Below are 10307 nucleotides of genomic sequence, written 5' to 3'. Positions count from 1 at the left end.
TGCTGCCCAGGTCAATCCTGGTTGTGTTCTGCTCCACCTAGTTAGAGGTTTAAGGCAAATCACCTGAGTTCTCCATTTGCCGTTTCCTAATTTGAAAGGCAAGAGGTGAAAAGAAGGGACTCTCATCGGAAATTCACATTTCAACAGCGTAGAAGTGAGCTGTAGCTGTTCTCCACATTTACCTCTCAACCGTTGGGATAAGGTCAGACACGCTTCTGTGCCATACATTTTCCTGGCCTCTGTAATCCCACTGCAGCCCCTGTAGCTAGTAACTTGGTTTAATGCTGTGCTTTGTACAGTACTTTGTGCATTTTGGCATCTGATAAAAGTTAAATTAGAAAACCTTATGTGGCATCACTGCATTTATTTTGACTTTTTAAAAAATTAATTATTTATTTTTAAAAGTTTATTTATTTTTGGCTGGATTTGGTCTTCATTGCTGCACGCGGGCTTTCTCTAGTTGTGGCGAGCGGAGGCTAGTCTTCGTTGTGGTGCATGGGCTTCTCATTGCAGTGGCTTCTCTTGTTGCGGAGCACGGGCTCTAGGTGCGCAGGCTTCAGTAGTTGCAGCACACAGGCTCAGTAGTTGCAGCACGCAGGCCCTGGAGCTTGTGGGCTTCAGTAGTTGTGGTGTGTAGGCTCAGAAGTTGTGGCTCGTGGGCTCTAGAGCACAGGCTCAGTAGTTGTGGTGCAATGGCTTAGTTGCTCCGCGGCATGTGGGATCTTCCTGGACCAGGGCTCGAACCTGTGTTCCCTGCATTGGCAGGTGGATTCTTAACCACTGCACCACCAGAGAAACCCTATTTTGGCTTCTAACTTGCAGAAGAGATCCTCATGTTATTTTTCCAAACTCAGGTGATGAAGGGGAAAATGAGCCAAGCCACTCCAAGTTGAATTGACAGAGGGCTGAAAGCAGAGATGAATGAGTATTTTTATCACCCACTTAGGCAGCTCTTCCAAAGGAAAGTGGGAGAGTCATGCACCATATAACATGGCGGCAATCCTAGGTTTAGGTTCAACACCAACCAAACCTGTCTCTGATTCACAAGGTGTGGCAAAAGAAGATGCTGCCTACAGGGCAACCTGAGTTGAAAATAACAGTACAAATTCATGATTTTTTCCTCTTGAAAAAAATATACAAGGAACAGCAAGACAGTAGGAACAGAAAACAAATGAGCATTAGGAAAACTTCGGGAGTTATAAGTGTTCTAAAACTGAATTATGGTGATGGTTGCACAAATTACCAGACCAGAAAGGGTAAGGGTGAGGTAGGATGGTATGTGTACGGGAAGGGAAGGGGTGTCTGGAGCAGAGCCAAGCTCAGCCTAGGATCCTGAATCTGCTAATCAACAAAAGTTAAATGTCCCAAACCATTAGGAAGTGGGTCATATAACTAACAATAAACCATTTGTGAGACATTGGCTTCTATAGTTTTTCACCTCCCTTTGATATAGCAATTATCACTGCATCAATTACATTATAGTAATTTGCATACTTATCTTTTCACTCCCACTAGGTTATAATCCCCTTAAGTGTAGGCACTGGGATTAACTGTTTATGAACTCCACAGTGCCTAGCTAATTGAGGATATTCATTCAATAAGTTATATTTACATGTTACTTATTTTTGTTTTTGATACGTATTCACATTGTTCAAAACTCAAGTTACTTAGGGGCATATATGATGATTTTCCCTTCCTCAGCAACCCCAGATCTACTGGCAACAAATTTCCTCCACGTTGTCTGAGAAAGTCTTTGTTTCTCCTTCATTTTTGAAGGATAATCTCATAGGGTACAGAATTCTAGGTTGGTGGGATTTTTTTTCTCTTAATGCTTTAAATACTTCTCTCCACTTTCTTCTTGCTTGCATGGTTTCTGAAGAAAAGTTGGATGAAATTCTTATCTTTGTTCTTCTATAGGTGAGGTATTTTTTTCCTCTAGCTTCTTTCAGCATTTTTTCTTTATTTTTGAACTTCTGTAATTTGAATATGATACGCCTAGGTGTATGATTTTTGGCATTTATCTGCTTGGTGTTTTCTGAACTCCTTGCATCTATGGTTTGGTGTCTGACATTAATTTGGGGAAAATATTAATAAAGAGAGAAAACCTAAAAAGAAACCAAAAACAAATTCTAGAACTGAAAAGTTCAATAACTGAAACGAAAAAATTCACTAGAGGAATTCAAAGGCAGATTTGAGCAGGCAGAAGAAAGAGTTAGTGAATTTGAAGAAAGGAAAATGGAAATTATCAAATCTGAGGAAAAGAAAGAAAAAAGATCGATGAAAAGTAAACAGAGCCTAAGGGACCTGTGAGACACCATCAAGAAGACCTGCATACACATAGGAAGAGTCCCAGAAGGAGAAGAGAGAGAAAAGAGGGCAGAGAGAATAGTTGAAGAAATAACAGCTGAAAAACTTCCCAAATTTGATGAAAGACATGAGTATAAACATCTAAGAAGCTTAATGAACTCCAAATAAGATAAACTCAAAGAGATCCTCACTGAGACACATTATAACCAAACTTTCAAAAGGCATAGACAAAGAGAGAATATTGAAAGCAGCGAGAGAAGTGAATCATCACATACAATAAGAGTATTAATATTATTGATCCTCAATAAAATAATCAGCATAGTTCTCATCAGAAACTTGGAGGACAGAAGCCAGTGGGCTGATAGATATACTCAAAATGCTAAAATGACAACAACAGAAAACCTGTCAACTATGAATCCTAAGTGGCAACTGTCCTTCAAAAGTAAGGGATAAATTAAGACATTCCCAGATAAACAAAAGCTAAGGGACATTGTGGCCACTAGACCTGCCCTGCAAGAAATGCTCAACAGAGTCCTGCAAGGTGAAATGAAAGGACACTAGATAGTAGCTAGAAGCCATATGAAGAAATAAGGACCTCAATAAAGGTAAATACATGGGCAATTATAAAAGCTAGTATTATTATAACAATGTTTTGTAACTGTACTTTTTGTTTTCTACATGATTTAAGAGACTAATACATTTAAAGGAAAAAAATTATTTGTGTAAAAGCTATTATTACTATAACTTTGGTTTGCAACTCCAAATCTTGCTTTCTACATAACTTAAGAAACAAATGCATTTAAAAGAATTATTAGCTCATGTTTTGGGGCACACAATGTATAAAAGTCCAGTTTTGTGGCATCAACAGAAGAAATGACTGGGGACAGAACTGTAAAGAAGCAGAGTTTTTGTATGTTATTGAAATTAAGCTGGCATAAATTCAAATTAGAGTGTTATAACTTTAGGATTTTAAATGTAATCCTCATGGTAACCACAAAGACAACAGCTAAAAGGAAATGAAAAAGGAAAGGTAAACACTTCATTACAAAAAATCAACTAAACACAAAAGACAGCAATGCAGAAATGAGGGACCAAAAAAAGCCATAAGGCATATAGAAAACAAACAGCAAAATGACAGAAGTCCCTCCTTATCAGTAATTACTTTAAATGTAAATGAGTTAAACCCTCCAATCACATGACAGAGATTGGCAGAATGGATAAAAACACATGATCCAATCATATACTGTCTACAAGAGACACACTTCAGCTCCAGAGACACAAACAGATTGAAAGTAAAAGGATGGAAAAGATATTCCATGAAAATAATAACCAAAAGAGAGCAGAGATGCTATATTAATATCAGACAAAATAGACTTTATTTATTTAGGCTGAACTGGGTCTTAGTTGTGGCATGCAGGATCTTTGTTGCAGCATGTGGGATCTTTAGTTACAGCATGCGGACTCTTAGTTGTGGCATGTGGGCTTTTTAGTTGCAGCATGTGGGCTTCTTAGTTGTGGCATGTGGGCTTCTTAGTTGTGACATGTGAACTTTTTTTTTTTTTTTTTTTGCGTTACGCGGGCTTCTCATTGTTGTGGCCTCTCCCGTTGTGGAGCACAGGCTCCGGACGCACAGCCTCAGTGGCCATGGTTCACGGGCCCAGCCACTCCACGGCACGTGGGATCCTCCCAGACCGGGGCACGAACCCACGCCCCCCGCATTGGCAGGTGGACTCTCAACCACTGTGCCACCAGGGAAGCCCCATGTGAACTTTTAGTTGCAGCATGCATGTGGGATCTAGTTCCCCGACCAGGGATTGAACCCAGGCCCACTGCATTGGGAGTGTGGAGTCTTACCCACTGGACCACCTGGGAAGTTCCAACTTTAAATCAAATAAGTTTACAAGAGACAAAGAAATGCGTTATATATTATAAAATGTTTAATACAGCAAGATGATGTAACAACGATAAACATTCACGTACCTAATGATAGACCATCAAAATATATGAAGCAAAAACTGGCAGAATTGAAGGGAGAAAAACTTCTACATAATAGTTGGAGACTTCAATACCCCACTCACAATAATGGATAGAACAATGAGACAGAAGTAAGGAAATAGAGGACTTAAACAACAAAATAATCCAACTAGCTCTAGCAGACAAACACAGAACACCCTACTGAACAACAGCAACATACACATTCTTCTCAAGTGCATGTGGGACATTGTCCAGGATAGTCCACAAATTAAGTCTCAGTAGACTTTTAAAAACAGATATCATACAAAGTATGATCTCTGACCATAACCAGATGAAGTTACAAATCAATAACAAAAGGAAAGCTGGAAATTGACAAAATTGTGGAGAAACTAAACAACACATTTTTAAACAACCAATGGATCAAGGAAGAAGTCACAAGAAAAAGTAGAAAAGACTTACAGTGTAGTGAAAATGAAAATACAACTTACCAAAACTATGGAATGTGGCAAAAGTGGTGCTATGGGGAAACTGTACAGCTATAAACACATCAAAAAACAAAAACAAAAAGGAAGGAAAGAGGAAGATAAAAATAGGATCAAAAAAAACAAGTGCAATGATAAGAAAATAGTTACACATGGTAAATGTTCATCTAGCTATATTAATAATCACTTTAAATGTGAATGGTCTAAACATACCAATTAAAAGACAGAGAATGCCAGAGTGGACCAAAAAACAAGACCTAGTAATATGTTGTCTACAAGAAATCCACTTTAAATATAAAGACACAGGTAGATTAAAAGAAAAGTGATAAAGAAAGGAAAAATAAAACCAACAAAGACCTCAAATCAACAACCTAATTTTACAACTTAAGAAACTAGAGGGCTTCCCTGGTGGCACAGTGGTTGAGAGTCCACCTGCCGATGCAGGGGACACGGGTTTGTGCCCTGGTCCGGAAAGATCCCACATGCCGCGGAGCGGCTGGGCCCGTGAGCCATGGCCGCTGAGCCTGCGCGTCCGGAGCCTGTGCTCCGCAACGGGAGAGGCCACAACAGTGAGAGGCCCGCGTACCGCAAAAAAAAAAAAAAAAGAAAAAAGAAACTAGAAAAAGAAGAAACTAAACTCAAAGCTAGCAGGAGGAAGGAAATAATAAAGATTAGAGCTGAGAGAAGCAAATATAGAATAGAAAACAATAGAGAAAATCAATGAAACCAAAAATTGTTGCTTTAAAAAGATCAACAAAATTGACAAACTTTTAGCTAGATGGACTAAGAAAAAAGAAGGCTCAAATTACTAAAATCAGAAATGAAAGTAGAGGGACTTCCCTGATGGCACAGTGGTTAAGAATCCGCCTGCCAATGCAGGGGACACAAGTTCGATCCCTGGTCCGGGAAGATCCCACATGCTGTGGAGCAACTAAGCCGTTGCACCACAACTACTGAGCCTGTGCTCTAGAGCCCACGAGCCACAATTTCTGAGCCTACACACCACAACTACTGAAGCCCACGAGCTCTAGGGCCTTCATGCTGCAACTACTGAGCCTGTGTGCTGCCACTACTGAAGCCCGTGCACCTAGAGCCTGTGCTCTGCAACAAGAGAAGTCACAGCAATGAGAAGCCCACACACAGTGACAAAGAGTAGCCCCTGCTTACTGCAACTAGAGAAAGCCTGCATGCAGCAATGAACACCCAATGCAGCCAAAAATTAAAAATAAAAAGAAATGAAAGTGGAAACATTACTCCTGATTCTTCAGAGATAAGAAGGGTGGTAAGAGGTACTATGAACAACTGTATGTCAACAGATTGGATAACCTCAATGAAATGGACAAATTCCTAGAAACACAAGACCTTATGAAGACTAACTCATGAAGAAATAGAAAATCTAAACAGATCTATAACTAGCAAGGAAAGTAAACCAGTAATAAAAATCTCTCAACAAAGAAAAGCCCTGGACCTGATGGTTTCACTTATGAATTCTACCAAATATTCTTTAAATGACTTTAAACCTCTTTAAAGAACTGATACCAATCCTTCTCAAACTTTTTCAAAAAACTGAAAAACTGAAAACTTTTTTTTTTGCCATGCTGTGCAGCTTGCAGGATCTTAGTTCCCCAACCAGGTATTGAACCCGGACCACAGCAGTGAAAGCACCAAGTCCTAACCACTGGACTGCCAGGGAATTCCCAGGAAGGAATACTTTCTAAGTGATTATCTGAGGCCTGGATTACCCTGATACCAAAGCCAGACAAAAACACTACAAGAAAACCACAAAACAATATTCCCCATGAACATTTATGCAAAAATCCTCAACAAAATAGGAGGAAACAGAATTCAGCAGCATATTAAAAGGATTACAAGTGACCAACTGGGATTTACTCCTGGAATGCAGGAATGGTACAACATTGGAAAATTGATGGATATAATGCATGACATCAACAGAACGAAGGGGAAAAGACACGTGATCATATAATTAATGCAGAAAAAGAATCTGATACCCTTTCATGATAAAAACATTCAGCAAACTAGGAGTAGAGGAAACTACTTCAACATAATAAAAGCCATATATTAAAAAGCCATAGTAAACCTCATATGCAATGATAAAAGACTGAAAGCTTTTCCTCTAAGACTGGGAACAAGGTAAAGATGTCCGCTTTCACCCTGTCTATTTAACATAGTACTAGAAGTGCTAGCCTGAACAATTAGGCAAGAAAAAAGAAGTAAAAGACACCCAAATTGGAAAGGAATACATTATCTCTGTTTGCAGCTGATTCAAAACTGAGCAAAGGACTTGAATACTTTTCTCCAAAGAAGATATACAAATGGCCAGTAAGCACATGAAAAGATATTCAACATCACCTAGGGAAATTCAAATCAAAACTACAATGAGATTCCACCTCACACAAATTAGGATGGCAGCTAACAAGAAACAAACAAAAAGCAGAAAAAAAACAGCTTTTGGTGAGGATGTAGAAATTGGAACCCTTGTGCACTGTTTGTGGAAATGTAAAGTGGTACAGCTTCTGTGGAAAATAGTTTGGTGCTTCCTCAAAAAATTAAAAATAGAATTACCTATGACCCAACAATTTCCCTTCTGGGTATATATACCCAAAAGAATTGCAAGCAGGGTCTCAAAGAGGTATTTGTACACCCACATTCATAGCAGCCTTATTCACAATAGCTAAAACATGAAAGCAATCCAAGTGCACACTTAACAGACGAATGCATAAGCAAAATGTGGCTATACATACAAGTGGTCTATACATACAACTCTTTATTGCCTTCTTTAAAGGAAGGCAATTCTGCAATATGCTATAACATGGATGAACCTTGAGCATATTATGCTGAGTGAAATAAACCAGTCACAAAAAGACAAACACGGTATGATTCTACTTACATGAGGTACTTAGTCAAAATCATAAGGATGGATAGTATAATGGTGGTTGCCAGGAGTTGAGGGGAGGGGAGAAAGGGGGGTTATTGTTTAATGGGTAGAGTTTCAATTCTGCAAGATGAAAAGAGCCATGGGGATGGATGGCGGTAGTGGTTGCACAACAATGTGAATGTATTTAATACCACTGAACTGTATACTTTAAAATGGTTAAGATGGTAAATTTTATGTTATGTGTATTTTACCGCATTAAAAGAGAAGTAGGGGGAGGAAAAACCTGCACAGGAATGTTTATAGCAACTTTATTCATAATTGCCAAAACTTGAAAGCAACCAAGATGTCCTTCAGTAGGTGAATGGATAAACTATGATACATCCAGGCAATGGAATATTATTCAGCGCTTAAAAGAAATGAGCTATAATGCGATGGAAGCTAACCGGAAAGGCTATATATATACTGTATGATTCCAACGATGTGACATCCTGGAAAAGGCAAAACTATGGAGACCGTAAAAATATCAGTGGTTGCCAGGGTTTCAGGGCACAGGGAGGGACAAACAGGTGGAGCACAGAGGATGTACAGGGCAGTGAAAATACTCTATGATACTACAATGGTAGATACACATCATTATACATTTGTCCAAACCCATAGAAGGTACAACACCGAGAGTGAACCCTAAGGTAAATTATGGACTTCAGGTGATTATGATGGGTCAATGTGGGTTCAGTGATTGTTAACTGTACTGTGGTTAAATGTACCACTCTGGTAGGGGATGTTGATAATGGGGGAAGCTATACAAGCATGGAGACAGCAGGGTATATGGGAAATCTCCATACCTTCCTCTCAATTTTGCTGTGAACCTAAAACTGCTCTTTAAAAAACAATTCTTTTAACTGTAAGGATATATCAGAGTTTTGTTTGAAAATTAATTTCAGAATGAAACGTAATTCTTCTAAAGGACTGTTGTCAGAATAATTTCCTAGGGCTTTAGTCTCCAACTTTCCCAATAGTGCACCCCTAATTAACATTTTTAAGATACTTCCATACTTGTATATGTTGTCATTAAAATATTATTTTATGTGCATTATAAAAAATATACAAGAATAGAAATTCAAAAAGGATGAATTAAATATAAGTAAAAATTCTAGTGTCTTCTTCTCATACTCCGATAAACTGTCATGCACTCCCCTGGATGTCTGTGCTCCACTGTGGCCACTGCTCCTCGAGGTCAGAGGAAAAAGAAACGAGCCCTGGCCACGGGCCACTGACCAGTGAGTGACTCAAGGAGTCTGCAGAGTGGAAGAGAAGAGGCAGGAAATGACGGTACTCCTGCCAGTACCATAAACTCGGCAGCCTACGTCAGGCTGTCAATCTCAGAAGATACACTCACTCCTTCTTTCCTCTCCCTCCCCACACCCTACCCAGGTTATCAGCCCAGAGGTGGCTCTTCTCTCTTTCCCACGTAAACTGCTGGCCTGAACCTTGTCCTTTTGGGGCTTTTGGCCTCCTTCCAGGCCGCTCTTGGTGATCACATCAACTGGAGTTCACCTGGGCAAAGATGTTAAAGAGGTGAGCTATGAAATATGACTTACCCGTACTCCTCCCAAGATAGCACCTGGAACCTGGCTGGGGACAACACTGGCGTTCATTAGGAAAATTAGGCTAACCAGGGCCATCTAAAACACGTATTTGTGCCTCAACGTCTTCCACCACGTTTCTCAAAAAGGAGACTTCAGTCTTAAGCTATTATCCTGAAAAGCAAGCGTTTTTCCCCTTTAGGCAGGTATTATGAACAAAATTCCATCAGAGCTTTTTTTTTTTGGCTGTGCTGCATGGCTGGTGGGATCTTAGTCCCGAAACGGGGGATCAAACCCAGGACCTCAGCAGTGAGTAGAACTTTTTTGAAGAATAGTGTCTCTCTTTAAATTGTTATAACCTTGTGAGCATGTTATAAAACAAACACAAACTTACACATTGTAAAACATACACAAACTTACAAAGATACACATACTGCCTTTAAGTATCCTCAAAGGAAAAATGAACGATCTGGTTGACCACCAAGGTCCCCTCAACCCTAAAATTCTGGTTTGGGGTGAGGTTTCACATGAATATTATGATAGAGTCCAAACATCAAATTTATTCATTTTATAGAGACTTGGTGAAAATATAAAACTATGGTGAAGAGAGGCATCTCTTCCACTCCCCCCTCACCCTCAGGCCTTTGGATTCTACCCAGATCAACGAAATGGACAGAGAAGTCACAGATTATCTCTGATGTGATTAAATCTCTCTTTCATTTTGTCAGCATCAGCTCACCATGCTAATTTCCTGAACAGCTTTGGATGAATTAAAGAAATCACGGAAGACAAAGAATAAGGAGTGACCAGGTTGTGATTTTAAAATATCACAAACAAGCTTTTCTGTTTCCTCAAGAAATGACTCATTATCTCCAGTAAATGGAACAGTATATGCCAAGCACCTAGCAAATGCCTAGCACACAGCAGGCTCTCCACATCCTTATGTAAAGAACAACAAACAATCCATTACAAATATACAAGTAGAAATATGTCAAATAAGAAGCCTTCTCCTGGTCCCTGCTGTTTTGACCGACCCAGAAAACACAATAAGGATGTTGGTTTGAA

The sequence above is a fragment of the Orcinus orca genome, chromosome 11 (genome assembly GCF_937001465.1).
Source record: "Orcinus orca chromosome 11, mOrcOrc1.1, whole genome shotgun sequence".
NCBI classification, from domain to species: Eukaryota; Metazoa; Chordata; class Mammalia; order Artiodactyla; family Delphinidae; genus Orcinus; species Orcinus orca.
Note: the sequence above shows the minus strand (reverse complement) of the source record.